Source organism: Dendrobates tinctorius, unplaced genomic scaffold (assembly GCF_039654945.1).
Source record: "Dendrobates tinctorius isolate UK_male_01 unplaced genomic scaffold, ASM3965494v1 ptg000126l, whole genome shotgun sequence".
NCBI lineage: Eukaryota > Metazoa > Chordata > Amphibia > Anura > Dendrobatidae > Dendrobates > Dendrobates tinctorius.
In genome coordinates, this window is record NW_027361794.1 from 15,971,910 (window position 1) to 15,992,137 (window position 20,228).

The 20,228-nt window shown below is 48.6% G+C and overlaps 1 protein-coding gene and 1 long non-coding RNA gene across 2 annotated transcripts in view; one reads left to right on the forward strand and one right to left on the reverse strand.

Annotated features, from left to right (window-relative positions):
- Positions 1–20,228, reverse strand: part of LOC141047281 (uncharacterized) — a 224,675-nt gene that overhangs the window by 162,557 nt on the left and 41,890 nt on the right. The gene's annotated exons all lie outside the window — the stretch shown is intronic.
- Positions 17,554–20,228, forward strand: part of LOC141047349 (uncharacterized) — a 28,757-nt gene continuing 26,082 nt past the window's right edge. The window contains exon 1 of the long non-coding RNA XR_012219774.1: positions 17,554–17,629. This is a non-coding gene — a long non-coding RNA (uncharacterized lncRNA). The remainder of the gene's footprint in view (positions 17,630–20,228) is intronic.

A 20,228-nucleotide genomic window follows, 5' to 3' on the forward strand; every position in this document is an offset into this window, starting at 1 on the left:
ACCTTTATAACGTAGACTACTACTGAAACACAAAACACAAAGCTGTATGTGGGGAGGGATAAGCCTCTTGTGTGTGCTGAGGCTCTAGGACTGAGCCTGAAGTAATGGACACTTGTGCTTTCTTCGCCTGAGCTAAAGGCTATTTCTTTTGTTATGTGCTACTTTATGGGTTATGAAGCAATAAACCCTATGAACTTTAAGAGGAATGTGCCTCCTGATTGACTCCCATTGCACCTGAGCGAATACAAGCCCTACAATTGGTGCTAGATATGCGGGCAGTGTTCCCAGCAGAGCTGTGAGACTGTGATTGCATGTCCTGGGTCAAGATTTGTTTGTCTGCGCACCCGGGTGACGTTTAACCCGCGTGCGTCATACCGTCATATTGTACGTCCGTCATTGTCTAGCAGCAATGTTAACACCTTCTGCACGGTAGACCCCGGGCGGCGAACGCACTTTACATTATTTAATATATAGTGCGTTCCGCCGTCCCTAACAAGTTTGCAGCAAGCCAGCAAGCATTGCCTGGAAAAAAGGAGGACCTGCTGAAACACCTGGTCCAGTCATAGTCACAGCAACAGGAGACCAACAGGCTGTTGTTACAGCAGAGCCAGCAGGAGCAACAGCAGCAGATGCAGCTTCTGGCAACCGCCATCCAGGGAAGGACTAGTGCCCCAACCCCAGGTCTGGCTGATGACACCCATGTCAGAAAGGCGGTAAGACGCGCATTGCAGAAAATGACCCATGAGGATGATGTTGAGGCCTTCCTGATAGTATTTGAGAGAGTGGCTGAGAGGGAAAAACTTCAGCCAGAGCAGTGGGCAGAGGTACTGGCGCCATAACTGACAGAGGAGCCCCAGAAGGCATACTATGACTTGACTTTGCAAGATGCCAAGGAGTATCCCAAACTAAAAGCAGAGATTCTCGCACGTTTGGGGGTGACAATGACTGTCAGGGCACAGTGAGTTCACCACTGGGCCTATCACCGGGACAAACCACCTCGCTCCCAAATTTTCAACCTGTTGCACCTGGTCCAGAAATGGCTGCAGCCAGAGTCTTCTACTCCTGCACAGATTGTCGAGCGAGTGGTGATGGATCGGTTTGTGCATTTCCTGCTGAGACCCCTACAGACTTGGGTTGCCCAGGGTGATCCCCAGAATGCCGATGAACTGGTTGGACTAGTCAAGAGATACCAGGGGATGGAAGGCTCCTTGTGGAAGTAGCTCATTCCGTATTGGGGGTTCCAGCAGGGGGCAGAGTCCCAAAAAGGGGTGGGGCATCCAAGGTCAAAAGGGGCGGGGGAGGCGGTGCCCAAGGTCCCCATGGGGGATATTATTTGCTGGAAGTGCCACGGGCCAGGACATATAGCTGCCCTTTGTCTTCAGACCACCGAGCAGATGGACTGCAGCATGGGATGCCGTAGTTCATACTATACATATCCAGCCTGCAGTGTGAACTCTCCACCTAATGAGGGGCCACAAGCGTGTCCTGTGAAGGTGAACGGTCGAGCAGTAATGGCGCTGCTAGACTCCAGGAGCTTGGTGACCCTTGTACGGGCCACTTTTCCTCTCATCCTACTCCCAGGTAAAAAGGTCGGCATTTGGTGAATATATGGCGATGCAAAAGACTACCCTATGGCCAGGGTGAACATTGAAATGGCGCATGGCACCAAGTTCCATGAAGTTGGCTTTGTTCGGGACTTGTTGCATCCTATAATTATAGGCCGAGATTTCTGTCTGTTTTGGGAGCTGTAGGGTAAGTGTTCTGAGGTCGCTAGCAACAGCAGGGAACCAGTGAATCCTATTAAGGTATCGCCACCACCAGAGGCAAACGGGTTCCCTTTTTGTGTCCTAGTGGGGGATGAGGAGGAAGTGTCCCCTGTATCTGACATTCCGGAGTTGGGGGTGGCCGGTGAGAATTTTGGGACTGCCCAACACAGGGACCCAACATTGAGGGAAGCCTTCAACAGTGTCACCATCATTAATAGGGTTGCACAAGAACCGGGAGCAGACACAAGGTTTCCCTATTTTATGATGAGTGGGGAGTTGTTATACCGGGTCACGAAAATAAGGGAGTAGTTGGTAGAGCAGTTAATAGTACCAGGCCACTATAGACGGAAAGTTTTGGACATGGCCCATTCACACATCTTGGGGGGACACCTGGGAGTGGAAAAAACACAGGAACGGGTTGTGCAGAGGTTCTATTGGCCTGGGTGTCACTGGGAAATAGTAAACTACTGCAGGTCCTGCCCTGCATTTCAGTTAACTGCCCCCACATCTCATTTCCGAAACACCTTTGTGCCATTGCCCATTACTGAGGTGCCATTTGAGAGAATTGCCATGGACTTGGTCGGTCCCTTAGTTAAATCAGGCCGGGGCCATCAGTATATATTAGTCATCCTGGACTATGCCACACCCTATCCTGAGGCAACTCCCCCTGAGAAATTCCTCCCCGAAGACTATAGCCCACGAGTTGGTCCATGTGTTTTCCTGGACGGGTTTGCCGAAGGAGATCCTGACCGACCAGGGGACACCTTTTATGAGCAAGGTAATGAGGGAGTTATGCAAGGTTCTGCAAATCTCCCAGTTGAGGACTTCAGTGTACCATCCGCAGTCAGATGGCCTTGTTGAGAGGTTTAACAAGACACTGAAGAGCATGCTAAGAAAAGTCATAGAGAAAGACGGTAGAGACTGGGATTGTCTCTTACCGTATCTGCTGTTTCTATCCGTGAAGTTCCCCAGGCCTCCACGGGGTTCTCGCCCTTCGAGCTTCTGTACGGCCAACATCCGTGAGGTCTCCTAGATATAGCCAAGGAAACCTGGGAAGCCGAAGTGACGCCCCACAGAAGCGTCATTGAGCATGTGGCACTGATGCAGCAGAGGATTGCAAAGGTGATGCCCATTGTTAAAGAACAACTCCGCCAGGCACAAGAGGCTAAGGCCAGGGTCTACAACCGGTCAGCAAGAGTGAGGCAGTTCAATCCGGGAGACCGAGTTTTTGTGCTAATTTCGACGGTGGAGAGTAAGTTCTTGGCCACGTGGCAAAGGCCATATGAGGTGGTGGAGAAGCTTGGTGAGGTAAATTATAAAATTCACCAACCCGGAAGACGGAAACCATACCAGGTTTACCATGTCAACCTCATCAAGCCGTGGCAAGATAGAGAGCCAGCGGTAACTCCATGCTTGCTGGGCAACCTAGAAGGTGAGGTTGGACGGTTACCATAGCAGAGACGCTAGCGAAGGCCCAGAAACAGCAGTGCCGGGAGTTACTCCAGAAAAACAGGGACCTGTTTTCAGAGTTGCCGGGGTGCACGAAGGTCATGGAGCACCAAGTTCTGACCGAGCCACATGTGCAGGTGAATGTGACGCCTTATCGAATTCCCGAGGCCCATCGAGAAGTAATCTCCAAGGAGGTGCAGCGTATGTTGAAGCTCGGGGTCATTGAGGAATCCAACACCACCTGGTCGAGCCCGATTGTCCTGGTCCCAAAACCTGATGGTGAATGGAGGTTCTGCAATTACTACCAGAAGCTGAATGAGGTCTCCAAGTTTGACGCATATCCCATGCCACGCGTTGATGAGCTCATCGAGAAACTTGGACTGGCCAGGTACATAACCACCTTGGATTTGACAAAGGGATATTGGCAGATCCCCATGGCACGGGAGGCCAAGGAGAAGACTGCGTCTTCTACACCAGACGGGTGCTTCCAGTAAGTCCGGATGCCGTTTGGCCTGCAGGGAGTTCCGGCGACCTTCCAGAGGGCTATGGATAGAATCCTTGCCCCTCATAAGCTATACGCTGCCACGTACCTGGATGATATCATCTTTACCCCAGACTGGGAGGCTCACCTGGAAAAGGTCCAAGCAGTGTTTGATGCTCTAAGGGAGGCGGGGTTTACGATAAACCCAAAGAAGTGTGCCTTGGGTAAAGAAGAAGCCAAGTACCTGGGATATGTAGTGGGGCATGGCGAGATCAAACATCAAATCAATAAAGTGGAGGCAATTCAAACATGGCCGAGACCTCTGTCCAAAAAGCAGGTTCGAGTCTTCCTGGGGATCGTGGGATATTACAGAAGGTTCATCCCAAACTTCACCATGATGGCTGTGCCTCTAACTGATTTTCTAAAGGGGACAAAATCAGTAATGGTCAGATGGTCCGAAGAGGCAGAGTCAGCCTTCCAAGAAATGAAAGGGGCCCTATGTAAGCAACTTATCCTGGTGGCTCTGGACTTTAAAAGAGAGTTTATCCTTCAGACAGACGCCTCAGATGTCGGGATAGGAGCAGTCCTTTCCCAGGAGATACGTGGGGAGGAGCATCCTATTCTCTACCTGAGTAGGAAGCTATTTTCTTGTGAAAGAAATTACTCAGTTGTAGAGAAGGAGTGTTTGGCCATAAAATGGGCAGTGGATACCTTACGGTACTACCTGGTGGGACGTAAGTTTAGATTAATATCCAACCATGCCCCACTCAGATGGATGAGGGAAACAAAGGGTAAGAATGCTAGGGTCACCCGCTGGTTCTTAGCCCTGGGAAACTATGTCTGAGTTGAAAAAGTAAATTAATGTGTATGCAAAATGTAAATGCATATAAACATATGACCTTTACACAAAGAAAACAAAAAACAAATATCCTAAAATAAAAAACTAAAAAATAAATTGCAAAAATTGCATGAAGGTAGTAATAATGTGCATTCTGTGCATATAAGAGTGTGACCACCCTGTTTCTGAGTTGAAAAATCCATCCTGTCTGGTCTATGCTATTACTGGTGGTTCAGTCCCTCGGTCCTTGTTCACATTTAAGTCACTTGACAAGTGGAAAGGTTTTAAATACAAGAGTTAGGACTGTCCCACAAGGGTTGCCTTGATGTGGAGGGATGGCTTGTACATTCTTTTGATCAAAATTATGTTTACTAAATAACCTTATTATTATTACTACCTTCATGCAATTTTTGCAATTTATTTTTTAGTTTTTTATTTTAAAATATTTAATTTTTGGTTCTTAGCCCTGCAAGACTTCAGCTTTCATGTAGAACATAGAGCCGGGAAGCTACATGGTAATGCCGATGCTCTCTCCAGAATCCCTTGTCTAGTGTGGAAAGTGCCAAGCCCCACATCTTTCAGCAGAGGGGGGAGGTATGTGGCGTGGCTAAGGGTTGTATAGTCGATGGGAGGTATGTGTTTCAGAGATGGCTTGTCTCTGTAATGTAAGCCCTAATGGACATCACTATACTTCTAATGTATTGCAAGGACCTGTGGTGAGGTCACAATCACGTGACTAGTCAGCTGCTGGGTTCATGGGTGTGGCTATACCTTTATAATGTAGATTGCTCCTGAAACACAGAGCTGTATGTGAGGAGGGATAAGCCTCCTGTGTGTGCTGAGGCTCCAGGAATGAGCCTGAAGTAATGGACACTTGTGCTTTCTTTCGCCTGAGCTAAAGGCTATTTCTTTTGTCATGTGCTACTTTAAGGGTTATGAAACAATAAACCCTATGAACTTTAAGAGGAATGTGCCTCCTGATTGACTCCCATTGCAACTGAGCGAGTACAATCCCTACTATATATAGTCTTTTTTACATTTTAAAAAGTACAAAAAGGAAAAAGGGGTGATGAAAAAGTTTGGGCTCACTTGGAGATTTGTGTGCTCAGATAACTTAGACCCAGGTTTTACACCTTAATTAGCCTGTTAGGGTTATGGCTTGCTCACTATCATTGTTATCCTTGTGATGCAAATTTCCCAGCTTTGTGCAAAACCAGCCTCCTCTAAAGCTGTAAAGTCACCGATTTTGTGACGTTGCAGCAATATTGCTAGCGATATCGCTGCATGTGATACTTACTTCCGACCGGCTCCCCCGCTGATTATCGCTGATCGCACGAGAAGCTCCTGGACCATTCCTCGTCGGCCACTTCCTGCGGCGCTTCCTGCTGTGACGACGAGCGACGCGTGGAGCCGGGCGGGAGGACGCAGGATCGCCGCGTCTGACAGGTAAGTAGCGATCCCCGACCCCTGCGATGTCGCTGGTGAGATCTGCCTGTGTGGCAGCTCACTAGCGACCACCTAGCGATGCACCAGCGATCCTGACCGCGTCATATCGTTAGTCGGGATCGCTGGTGCATCACTAGGTGTAACGGTACCCTAACCTTGTGCAAAAAATAGTAGCCTGGGTTCTATGCAGCTGCCTATCACTCTGAAAATGAAAATGGTGGAGGCCCACAAAGCAGGAGAAGGATATAAGAAGACAGCAAAGCGTTTTCTTCAAGTTGCCCTTTCCTCAGTTCAAAATGTAATTAAGAAATGGCAGTTATCAGGAACAGTAGAGGTCAAGATAAGGTCTGGAAGATCAAGCAATATATTTCTAATATTAATGTACCAGTAATGGAGAATCTCCACATACCTTCACCTGCAGAGCCGCACACATGTATGGCTGTTCTGTGCGCACAGGACCTGTGATGAGGTCACAGGAGGGGAGGAGTCAGGGGTCACATGATCACAGGCCTCAGTGTATGCAGGACTCTGCTGTGCTGGTTGTCATGGTGCTGGATGAGAGGAAGTTTATGTGTGGGGTCAGGACGGGTTTTCATCAGTGTGGATGTTGCCGAGCCGTGTGTGTACGAGTTGTACGGAGTGGAGCCGTTTGTACGAGGTGTACATAGTGGAGCAGTTTGTATGAGGTGTATGGAGCAGAGTCGTGTGTGTACGGGGTGTACGGAGTGGAGCTGCGTGTGTACGGGATCTATGGAGCAAAGTTTAACATAGAGGTTATTCTCCCTCAGAGGCTGGAGAACCAGACAAACACTTCTTCTGTGAGACGGTAGATCAGACGAGAAGACAAGGATGTAATCCAGGTACATTACTACACAGGAATATAGGAGGTCCCGGAAAATATCATGGACAAATTCTTGGAATACTGCTGGGGCGTTGCAGAGGCCAAACAGCATAACTAGATACTCATAGTGGCCGTCTCGGTTGTTAAAGGCAGTCTTCCACTTGTCCCCTGAGCGGATACGAATCAAGTTATAGGCACGCCGAGGGTCGAGTTTAGTGAAGATACGAGCCCCTCTGTGCCGGTCAAAGAGCTCCAGGATAAGAGGTAGTGGATACTTGTTCTTGAGTGTGATATCATTCAGCCCTTGTAGTCAACGCAAGGTCGGAGAGAACCGTCCTTCTTCTTGACAAAGAAAAATTACGCTCCGGCAGGAGAGGATGATTTCCGGATGAACCCTCTGGGCAAGTTCTCCTGAACATACTCTGACATGGCCTGAGTCTTCGCTGGAGATAACGAGTAGATCCTTCCCCTGGGCAGCGAGGAACCGGGAACAAGCTTGATAGGGCAATCATACAGGCAGTTGCGGAGGAAGGACCACAGCCTCCTCCTTATTTAAGACGTCCGCATAGCCCCAATAAGCCGAAGGGAGACCTGCGGGAGCAGAGGTCGACTGTGGGAGATTAACAGGACGAATTGGCTGCAGAAACTGCTTCTGGCAGGAGGACCCCCAACGTAGCACATCACCCGAGCGCCAATCAAGGATAGGTTCATAGGACCTGAGCAAAGGCAATACCAAGCAACAGTGCATGTGAGACGTTCAGTAGTACATACAAGGCAATGCTCTCCCAATGAAGGGCCCCAATCTGTACTACTATTTTTTCGGTCACCATGGTGACGAGCTCTTACAGAAGTCTTCCATCCACCGATGCAATCAAACAATCAAACGTGGTCTGTCCAGGGAAACAACAGGAATTCGAAGCCTCCTGACAGTCTTGAGACTAATAAAGTTGCCTGTCGCACCCGAATCCACATAGGCCACCTTGGAGTAACGTCTCTACTCCAGGTATATCAAAACTGACAAAGTCAAGCGAGATGAGGAATCGGGAACTCCTAAGAAGGCCTCCCCTACCTGTCCTAGGGGAAGAAGTAAACCAGCCTCTCTGGAAGCCTTGCGGGATCGTTCCTGGAAACGCAAATATATGCGTGTGGCCAGGGAGATTAGATCCTCCAAGGAGGTTGAAGTATCTCACCCCGCGAGCTCATCCTTAATCCGGCCTGACAGCGCATGCCAGAAAGCACCAACCAGAGCCTCATTATTCCATCCCAACTTGAAGGCTAGAATGCGGAAGCGGATGACGTACTGAGCTACTGACAGGGAACCCTGGCAAAGGTTGAAAAGGGACCAGTCATGGAGGCCAGCCATCCCGGTTCATCGAAGACCCTGCGAAAAGTCTCCAAAAAAGTTCCCACAGGGGATTCACCAAAGCCAAGGCCTCTCCCTCTACAAGAGATACAATGAAAGCCATCTTTGCCTGGTCGGTGGGATACTGCAGGGGCAGGAGTTCAAAATGGATGCTGCAGAGTCAAAAAAACCCTTCACAGTTTGGGATCCCCAGAAAACTTAGGTGGCTTGCAAGGATGAGGTGGGAAATGTGGCAAGGACACAGAGCCAGAGTCACGGGCTGTTACCTGTACGGAAGCTGCGGAAAACGTGGTAACGGCGGGGTCCATGGCCAGGTTATTCTGTAACGCTTCAGGGAGGTGAGCTCTAAGAGTGGACCCTCTGGACCGTGGAACAGATAGCCCCAGGGGGAGCTGACCTAGTGAAGGCCGACCCCTATACAGGGATCATCAGGGACAGGCCCAGGGATCTCTAATACTGTGACGACTACTGGAGAGGATCCTCTGGGTCATGGCACCAACGCACCTAGGGAGTGCTGACCTAGTGAGGACCACCCCCTATACAGGGAGTGACAGGCACAAGCCCAAGGGGGTGGGCTACAACGACTGCTGGATTCAGGTGGCTGGCTCACAAGAGACACGAGTGATGTGTCTAGCAACAGGGAATGTGCAGAGTACAAGAGTGTGCAAAGCATGGACACAGGGACACGCAGGGTATAGGACAATACAGGGCGAGTGTACGGGAGCACGGAGAGTACAGGACAATACAAAGCATGTACACGGGAGTACGCTAGATACAGGATAGTGCAAGGCGGGTACGCTAGAGCACGTATGGTGTACACAGGCAAGCACGCCCGGGTGCGAGCAAAGCAGGCCGCGTGCGAAGGAGCACACCTGAGTACAGAGTTAGACAAAGCGTGCTCAGAGGGCACGCTTGAGTGCAAGGTTAGACAGTGGGTGTGCTGAGAAGCACAAAAGGGACAAGGTAAGAGCTGAGCGTGTGCAAAGGAGTATGACAGAGCACAGAGCGTGTGCAATGAAGCACGACAAGGCAGAGTACAGAAACAGAGCACAAGGCAGAGGACCCGAATACAGCACACAGCCCGGCAAGGACCAAGCAGACCAAGCCAGGAAGCACATCAATAATTAGGCACCTCCCATAGGAAGAGGTAGCCTTATTTAGGGCAGGAGCACAAGGACTTCTGGGTCAGATCCTCCAGAACCATAGAGAGGACAAGGCTGCAGCTAGAACCGAGAAGAGCGCACATGCGCACTAGCAACGCTGTGCAGCCATGAAACTAAGTACGAGAGGTGCGCGTGCGCACCCGACGGGAACCACTGAGCGGCCGCGGTGCCGGACGTGGTGACACCGGGCGTGGGGTCCTGCCCCCAGGTGAGAGGGGCGTGACAGGCGGCTTGACAAATACCACGGTAACCAATACCAAGAGGGGTGGCTCAGATAGCGGGAGAGACATGGAATAGCAGGGAAACGTAGAAGACTGACGAACACCAGAGCACTAGGGACAGACATACAGAACTGAGCACAGGAGTATGGATGCGCAGAGCAGTGCAGAGGGTACGGATAAGCAGAGCAGGATACAGTACAGACGTGCAGAGCATGGTAAAGGAGTACGGACGCGCAGGGTAGCGCACACAGAGTATAGACACTGGTCTGGGTCGCAAAAGCAGGAGCTTGAACAATAACCAGGCGCCACTGATAAGAGGAAGCAGGTTCAAATACCCCACACCTTACTCGAATTGGCTGCTGGGATTTCCGGATCAGGACATCAGAGAGCATAAAGGACCTGGGAGAGGGTGTGACCGCCCTCTAAGAGTGCCAGGGCGCATGTACCGGGACCGGGAGCCTCCCGCAGTGCAGGGAAGATGGCAGGACCGAATAACAAGACCGGAGGAGCGGGTAGCAGCAAGCACGGCGACGGCAGGAGCGGAGAAATGGCCAGCAGTGGTGGTAACAGTCTCCCTACTTACAGAATACATTCCTATAAATGGAGACCGTAAGAGTAGATGCAAATATAGATGGCAGGGAAGGGCCCAAACATGCTGTCTAATCCAGCAATAAGAAAATTTCAGTGCATAGTGCATATGTATACAATTCTCTATTAAAGCGAACCTGTCACCAGGTTTGGCCGATATAAGATGCGCCCACCGCCTTTCAGGGCTTATCTACAGCATTCTATAATGCCTGGATATATAATGTGCCATCAGTAAATAGAATGGCCAAGGGAATGTATAATGGGTGCTGGACCTAATACAGTGGGTACGGAAAGTATTCAGACCCCTTTACATTTTTCACTCTTTGTTTCATTGCAGCCATTTGGAAAATATAAAAAAAGTTCATTTTTTTCTCATTAATGTACAATCTGCAGATCATTTTGACTGAAAAAAAAAAAAAAAAAATGTAAAAATTTTGCAAATTTATTACAAAACAAAAACTGAAATATCACATGGTCATAAGTATTCAGACCCTATGCTCAGACACTCATATTTAAGTCACATGCTGACCATTTCCTTGTGATCCTCCTTGAAATGGTTCTTCACCTTCATTGGAGTCCAGCTGTATTTAATTAAACTGATAGGACTTGATTTGGAAAGGGACACAGCTGTCTATATAAGACCTCACAGCTCACAGTGCATGTCAGACCAAATGAGAATCATGAGGTCAAAGGAACTTGCCAAGGAGCTCAGAGACAGAACTTTGTCAAGGCACAGATCTGGCCAAGGTTACAAAAGAATTTCTGCAATACTCAAGGTTACTAAGAGCACAGTGGCCTCCATAATCATTAAATGGAAGAAGTTTGGAACCACCAGATGTCTTCGTAGACCTGGCCGTCCAGCCAAACTAAGCAATCGTTGAAGAAGAGCCTTGGTGAGAGAGGTAGAAGAAGAACCCCATGATCCCTGTGGCTGAGCTCCACAGATGCAATAGGGAGGTGGGAGGAAGTTACACAAAGTCAACTATTACTGCAGCCCTCCACCAGTTGGGCCTTTATGGCAGAGTGGCCTGACAGAAACCTCTCCTCAGTGCAAGACATATGAAAACCCGCATAGAGTTTGCTAAAATAAAACACATGAAAGACTCCGAGACTATGAGAAATAAGATTCTCTGGTCTGACGAGATGAAGATAGACCTTTTTGGTGATAATTATAAGCGGTATCTGTGGATTAAACCAGGCACTGCTGATCACCTGCCCATTAAAATCCCAACAGTGAAACATGGTGGTGGCAGCATCATGCTATGGGGGGTGTTTTTCAGCTGCAGGGATAGGATGACTGGTTGCCATTGAAGAAAACAAGAACACGGCCAAGTACAGAGATATCCTGGATGAAAACCTCTTCCAGAGTGCTTTGGACCTCAGAATTGGCGCAAGGCTCACCTTCCAGCAAGACAATGACCCTAAGCACACAGCTAAAATAACAAAGGAGTGGCTTCAGAGCAACTCTGTGACCATTCTTTACTGGCCCAGCCAGAGACATGACCTAAAGCCAATTGAGCATCTCTGGAGAGACCTGAAAATGGCTGTCCACCAACGTTCACCATCCAACCTGATGGAACAGGAGATGATCTGCAAGGAAGAATAGCAGAGGATCCCCAAATCCAGGTGTGAAAAAGTTTTTACATCATTCCCAAGAAGACTCATGGCTGTACTAGCTTAAAAGGGTGCTTCTACTCAATACTGAGCAAAAGGTCTGAATATTTATGACCATGAGATATTTCAGCTTTTCTTTTTTAATAAATTTGAAAAAATTTCTACATTTCTGTTTTTTTCAGTCAAGGTGGGGTGCAGAGTGCACATTAATGAGAAAAAAAAAGAACTTTTTTGAATTTACCAAATGGCTGCAATGAAACAAAGAGTGAAAAATGTAAAGGGGTCTGAATACTTTCTGTACCCACTGTATGTATGGAGATAAACATGAAAAAGGAAGCATTATACCTATAGAGGGTGGAGTGGTGAAGAAAGTGTTTCCTCTGTGAGCAACCTATTAATGTGTGTGAATATTAGCGGTGAGCTGTAAAGTGTTAAAGTCTGGATAAACACTTAAGAAAAATGAAAATAAGGGACTGGTGCATGCAATATTACTGTGCAAAAATGGAAATAATAAAAGTGCGGATGTGCTGCTAAGTACTAAACTGAAAATTATCCCAATTGTAAAAGATGCTTTTTGCTGTTAATGTGAATAGTTAATCAAGTTAAAGATTAAGAGATGTCTAAAAGGTCTAAAGTTAAAGATGACACATTTCCTTTATATTTTAGGCACATATTTTATATATATATATATTGTGAGGTGCCAAGGGGAGAGGTACTAGAAAACAGGTATGTTTCTCCCCGTTTCATTTCATATGTCTCCCTGTACTGATGATGAAGCCAGTTTATTTCACTGTAATCCAGTCCTGGGTTCCTTAGTGATCAGCATGGAAAGGACTGGTAGTTCCCCCTCCACTAATTCAATACAGGTTTTGGTTTCCTGGCTGGTCCAGCTGATATAATCAGGAGGAGCTGGGATCTCTCAGTCTCTCTGTCTGCTGAGCTGGGAGCTGACACAGTAAGATTACATGGACTTGTTTGCTGTTATATAGGTTTATTTTGTAGTTAGCCTGCTATTGTTAGTTAGTGGCCAGACGGCCTTAGACGTTTTATTTCATGTTTGGCATGTGTAACATTGGATAACAAGTGTGCACAATAAATATGCCGTGTCCATATCCATGTGGAAATTGCTAGTCTGCTGAAGTGACTCCATAGCCACACGCTTGTGCCAAAGCAAAGATCCCAGCTGAGCTATCTATTCCCCACAAATGGTGTTTCGAATGCGGGCACTTGTGGCTGCTGGACTGTGACTGCAGAGAAAACGCTGTGTATGTCCTGGCTGAAAGCTTCTGTGCTTTTGAAGAGCCAAGAGTCCAGTAATATGGAGGAACTAGTGAAGCAGTTATTGCAAGCAAATGTGCAGCAACAGCAGACTAATGCTTGCTTCCAGAAGGCTCTGGAGCAGCAACACCAGATGCAGCAAGAGCAGTTGGAGGCAATAAAACAGGCCTTGGTTCGGCAACCCCGAGATGAGGGAGACTGTGCACAAAGCACTGCTAGTGCGCAGAAAGCCGTACAGAAGACTTTGCTTAAAATGACCGCAGACGATGATGTGGAAGCATACCTCACCATGTTCGAACGTATTGCAGAACGTGAGCACTTACCACTGGACAGATGGGCTGAGGTAGTTGCTCCATTTCTGAGCGGAGATCCACAAAAAGCCTATTACGATCTGAGTGGAGCGGATGCTATGGACTATATCAAACTCAAAGGCGAAATCCTGGCAAGGCTGGGAGTAAACACGTATGTACGTGCACAGAGGGTGCATTTATGGAATTTTGTGGAGCATCAGCCAGCCCGCTCACAAATGCATGATCTCATCCATCTAGTAAAAAAATGGCTGCAACCGGAGGCTTTAACGTCCGCACAGATGGTGGAGCGTGTTGTTCTAGACAAGTACCTGCGGTCCTTACCCGCTAAGATCCAGAGGTGGGTTGGACAGGGTGATCCAACTACCGCTGACCAGTTGGTGAATATGGTCGAACGCTACAATGCTTCTGAAAGCCTACTCCAAGGGACGTTAGCACCCCACTGGCCCCCCAAGAAATCGCTGGAGAGTCCTGCGAAACCTACTCCATCTTCAAAAGAAGAGAACGTCACGATGAAGGGTAGCAGACCTACAAAGGACTATGGAGGTGGTACGGGCTCACATCAAGCCAGCAGACCTCGTCTGGGATCTCCATCGAGGAGACAAGGGCCTATACAATGTTGGTGATGTCGCGGGCTTGGCCATGTAGCAGCTAACTGCCCAATGACTACAGAGCCAATGGACTGTAATGCTATGAGGCTTCTTTCATTATATGTGCAGTCAGTCTGTGTGGCGGAGACCCTCACGGGAAATGAACAACACGTGTGCCATGTCGAGGTTGACGGTTATAGTGTGAATGCCGTCTTGGATTCCGGCAGTCAAGTAACTTTGGTACATGCAAGTTTGGTGGACTCTAGCGCCCTAACGAACTTAACCGTGGGCATTAGTTGCATCCATGGGGATACTAAGAACTACCCCACTGCCTGGGTTACTCTTGCCACGCCAGTAGGGACGAAAAGACATCAGGCGGCAGTCATAAAGTCTATGGGACACAGTGTAATCCTGGGGAGAGACTTTCCCTTATTTTGGGACTTGTGGAACTTCAAAAGTGGCATGAACCCTCTAGTTGAAGACGGTGCTCCAGAGCTAGCCCCTGAACCATTGCAGCAAGATGACGGAGAACTCATCTCAGAGGAAGTACTAGAATCTGTGGACTCTCCTCTGGCTGTGTATGCAGGCGAGGCAGACCAGCTAGAGGATGTTTTAGAAATGCCTGACCTTGAGGTGGCCCGTGGTAAGTTTGGGACCGCTCAGCACCAGGATCCCACTCTAGCAAGGGCATGGGAAAACATAAAGGTCTCCGAGGGAAGACCATTGTACCCAGGGGCTCAAAACGAGTTCCCACACGTGGCGGTGCAGCAGGATATGTTGTATCACATAGACAAGGTGCGAGGGGTGGTGGTAGAACAACTAAGTACCTAAGTCCTTTCGCCAGGTAGTTTTGGAGTTGGCACATAAACATCCCTTGGGAGGACACCTGGCGGTAGAAAAGACAAAACACCGTATTCTGCAACGTTTCTTTTGGCCGGGTCTAGTGGGAGACGTGACCCAGTACTGTCGGTCATATCCTAGGTGTCAATTGACCGCACCTATGTCACATTTTAGAAGCCCCTTAGTGCCCTTACCAATAATAGAGGTGCCCTTCGAGAGGATAGCAATGGATATAGTCGGTCCATTAGTTAAATCTGCCAGGGGTCATCAGTACATTTTGGTAGTATTGGATTATGCCACGCGTTATCCCGAAGCAGTGCCCTTGCGGAATGCCAATGCGAAATCAATTTCAAAGGAGCTGGTTAATATGTTTTCCCGCACTGGCATTCCGAAAGAGATACTTACGGATCAAGGGACCCCCTTTATGTCTCGTATACTTAAGGATTTATGTAAACTGCTAAAAATCTCCCATTTGCATACCTCAGTATATCACCCTCAGACTGATGGTTTGGTGGAGCGCTATAACAAAACCCTAAAGGGAATGTTGAAAAGGGTGGTGGATAAGGACGGGAGAGATTGGGATGCCCTACTACCATACCTCCTGTTCGCTATACGTGAGGTACCCCAATCCTCCACAGGCTTTTCACGTTTTGAGTTGGTTTATGGGCGGTGTCCTAGAGGCCTGTTAGATATTGCCAAGGAGACTTGGGAACAAGAGGTAACTCCTTATCGCAGTGTAATTGAACACATAACACTTATGCAGGACCGAATTGCAGCAGTTATGCCAATAGTTAAAGAGTGTTTAGAGCGCGCACAACATGCCCAAAGCACGGTATACAACCGAGCGGCAAAAACACGAGTCTTTCAACCCGGAGACAGGGTGTTGGTATTGGTGCCTACCATAGAGAATAAATTTCTTGCGAAATGGCAGGGACCATACGAAGTGCTGGAACGAGTAGGTGAAGTAAATTATAAGATACACCAACCAGACAAGAGAAAGCCCGAACAAATATACCACATAAACTTGCTTAAGGCCTGGCGGGACAGGGAGAGTCTGGTGGCAGGAGCTGCCCTTGAGGATGGGCCTCGAGGGGCACCACCTTCTAAGGTAAAGGACCCCCAGGTAGCTCCGCCAGAAGTGGGTATTGCAGACACGCTATCCGAAAGGCAAAAACGAGAGACCAGGGAGTTCATACAGAGGAACGCAGATATTTTCTCGGAACTTCCTGGCCGGACTCACCTAATTAAACATGACATTATTACTGATCCACAGGCGCGGGTACGGCTTAAACCATATCGAATTCCGGAGGCTCGGAGACAAGCCATTGCCCAGGAAGTGAAGATGTTAGAGCTCGGGGTCATTGAGGAGTCCCGGAGTGATTGGGCTAGCCCTATCGTACTGGTGCCCAAACCCGATGGGACTATCCGATTTTGTAACGATTTTCGGAAAGTAAACGAAGTATCGAAATTCGATGCCTACCCGATGCCAAGAGTCGATGAACTGATAGAGAGACTGGGTTCGGCTAGGTACATATCTACTATTGACTTAACAAAAGGTTATTGGCAGATTCCCCTCACGGAATCAGCCAAAGAGAAAACTGCCTTTGTTACGCCCCAGGGATTATTCCAGTACCGAGATATGCCATTTGGGTTGCATGGTGCCGCAGCCACCTTCCAACGTCTAATGGATATTGTCCTAAAACCCCATGGCCAGTATGCATCTGCGTACTTGGACGACATTATTATCTTTAGCAATGACTGGGACACACATTTGTCAAAAGTACAAGCCGTCTTAGACTCCTTAAAAACAGCTGGGTTGACTGCCAATCCCAAGAAATGTACGTTGGGATTGGAAGAGGCTCGCTATCTGGGATATAGCATAGGGAGAGGCGTCGTGAAGCCTCAAGCAAATAAAGTGGATGTTATTCAAAATTGGCCACGACCGGTAACCAAAAAACAGGTTGGAGCTTTTTTAGGGATCGTTGGTTATTATAGGCGGTTCATCAAACATTTTGCGACCATCGCAGCTCCTCTCACAGATCTTACTAAGGGGTCGAAATCTGTCACAATAAAGTGGAACGCAGAAGCAGAGGAGGCCTTTCAGCGATTGAAAACAGTCCTCTGTGACCAACCAGTGTTGGTTGCACCAGACTTTAAACGGGAGTTTATTGTCCAAACAGACGCCTCTGGGGTGGGCCTCGGCGCGGTTTTGTCTCAAGAAGTAAATGGCGAGGAACACCCAGTGGCCTATCTAAGCAGAAAGCTTACGAGAGCAGAAAAGAACTACAGTGTAGTTGAGCGGGAAGCCCTGGCTGTGAAATGGGCCCTGTGCACCTTGCGCTATTATTTACTAGGTCGCCAGTTTAGGCTAGTGACGGACCATTCGCCCCTAACATGGATGACCCGGGCAAAAGAAGGCAATGCACGGGTGACACGCTGGTTCTTAGCATTACAAGGGTTTAAATTTTCCGTTGAGCACAGGGCGGGCACAGCGCACAGAAATGCAGATGCGTTGTCTAGAACGCACTGCTTGGTGACTCGTCGTGTCCGACCCCACGGGCTCGAACAGAGGAGGGGGGTGTGTGAGGTGCCAAGGGGAGAGGTACTAGAAAACAGGTATGTTTCTCCCCGTTTCATTTCATATGTCTCCCTGTACTGATGATGAAGCCAGTTTATTTCACTGTAATCCAGTCCTGGTTTCCTTAGTGATCAGCATGGAAAGGACTGGTAGTTCCCCTCCACTTACTCAATCCAGGTTTTGGTTTCCTGACTGGTCCAGCTGATATAATCAGGAGGAGCTGGGATCTCTCAGTCTATCGTCTGCTGAGCTGGGAGCTGACACAGTAAGATAACATGGACTTGTTTGCTGTTATATAGGTTTATTTTGTAGTTAGCCTGCTATTGTTAGTTAGTGGCCAGACGGCCTTAGACGTTTTATTTCATGTTTGGCATGTGTAACATTGGATAACAAGTGTGCACAATAAAGATGCCGTGTCCATATTGCTAGTCTGCTGAAGTGACTTCATAGCCACACGCTTGTGCCAAAGCAAAGATCCCCAGCTGAGCTATCTATTCCCCACAATATATATATATATAAAAAGGAACAGGGGGTGATGATAACTTAGACCCAGGTTTCACACCTTAATTAGCCTGTTAGGGTTGTGGCTTGTTCACTATCATTGTTATCCAGGTGATGCAAATTTCCCAGCTCTGTAAAAAAACCAGCCTCCTCTAACCTTGTGCCAAAAAATAGCAGCCATGGGTTCTAAGCAGCTGCCTAGCACTCTGAAAATGAAAATGGTGGAGGCCCACAAAGCTGGAGAAGGATATAAGAAGATAGCAAAGCGTTTTCTTCCAAGTTGCCCTTTCCTCGGTTCTAAATGTAATTAAGACAGGGCAGTTATCAGGAACAGTAGAGGTCAAGATAAGGTCTGGAAGACCAAGCAATATATTTCTAATATTAATGCGCCAGTAATGGAGAATCTCCACATACCTTCACCTGCAGAGCCGCACACATGTATGGCTGCTCAGAGCTCTGTGCGCAGAGGACCTGTGATGAGGTCACAGGAGGGGAGGAGTCAGGGGTCACATGATCAGGGGCCTCAGGACTCTGCTGCTGGTTGTCATGGTGCTGGATGAGTGGGAGTTTATGTGGGGGGGTCAGGAGGGATTTACAGTGTGGATGTAGCAGAGCCATGTGTGTATGAGATGTACGGAGCGGAGCTGTGTGTATGTGTACGAGGTGTACGGAGCGGAGCTGTGTGTATGTGTACGAGGTGTACGGAGCGGAGCCGTGTGAGTACGAGGTGTACGGAGCGGAGCCGTGTGTGTACGAGGTGTACGGAGCTGAGCCGTGTGTGTACGAGGTGTACGGAGCTGAGCCGTGTGTGTACGAGGTGTACGGAGCTGAGCCGTGTGTGTACGAGGTGTACGGAGCTGAGCCGTGTGTGTACGAGGTGTACGGAGCTGAGCCGTGTGTGTACGAGGTGTACGGAGCTGAGCCGTGTGTGTACGAGGTGTACGGAGCTGAGCCGTGTGTGTACGAGGTGTACGGAGCTGAGCCGTGTGTGTACGGGGTGTACGGAGCGAAGCCGCGTGTGTACGGGGTGTACGGAGCGGAGCCGCGTGTGTACGGGGTGTACGGAGAGGAGCCGCGTGTGTACGGGGTGTACGGAGAGGAGCCGCGTGTGTACGGGGTGTACGGAGCGGAGCCGCGTGTGTACGGGGTGTACGGAGCGGAGCCGCGTGTGTACGGGGTGTACGGAGCGGAGCCGCGTGTGTACGGGGTGTACGGAGCGGAGCCGCGTGTGTACGGGGTGTGGGTGAGGGTAATAAGTTTGTACTGGATTCTGGAGTGGATGGGTAGCCAGTGTAATGACTGGCACAAGGTAGAGGCATCGGTGTAACGATTGGCGAGGAATATGATCCTGGCAGCAGCATTCAAGAAAGATTGGAGGGGGGAGAGTTTGGTAAGAGGGAGACCGATTAGAAGGGAGTTACAATAGTCGAGACGAGAATGAATAAGAGAAACAGTAAGAGTTTTTGCAGAGTCAAAAGTAAGAAAAGGTCGAATTCTAGAAATGTTTTTGAGGTGCAGATAACAAGAGCGAGCCAGTGATCGGATGTGGGGGACAAAGGAAAGCTCGGAGTCAAGTATGACCCCAAGACAGCGGGCATGTTGCTGGGGAGTAATAGTAGAACCACACACGGAAATGGCAATGTCGGGTATAGGTACATTAGTAGCGGGAGGAAACACAAGGGGTTCAGTCTTTGACAGGTTCAGTTTCAGATATAGTGAGGACATGATGTTAGACACAGCGTTTAGACAATTGCCGGTGTTTTATAGAAAGGCTGGCGTGATGTCAGGCGAAGAAGCGTATAATTGGGTGTCGTCAGCATAGAGATGGTACTGGAAACCAAATCTACTGATTGTTTGACCAATAGGGGCAGTATACAAAGAGAAGAGGAGGGGGCCTAGGACTGATCATTGAGGAACCCCAACAGTAAGGGGAAGGTGAGAGGAGCCAGCAAAAGATACAGTAAAGGAGCGGTCAGAGAGATAGGAGGAGAACCAGGAGAGAATGGTGTCCTTGAGGCCAATGGAGCGAAGCATAGTGAGGAGGAGCTGGTGATCCAGTGTCGAATGCTGCATAGAGATCCAAGAGAATTAGCATGGAGTAATGACCATTTGATTTAGCTGTTAGTAGGTCATTAGAGACTTTAGTGAGGGCAGTTTCTGTAGAATGTAAAGAGCGGAAACCAGTTTGGAGAGGGTCGAGAAGAGAGTTTTCTGAGAGATAGCGGATAAGACGGGAGTGGACCAGGCGTTCCAGGAGTTTAGAGATGAAGGGAAGATTAGAGACAGGTCTACAGTTAGCGGCACTGTTTTGGTCGAGGGATGTTTTTTTAAGTAGTGGATGTATGATGGCATGCTTAAATGAG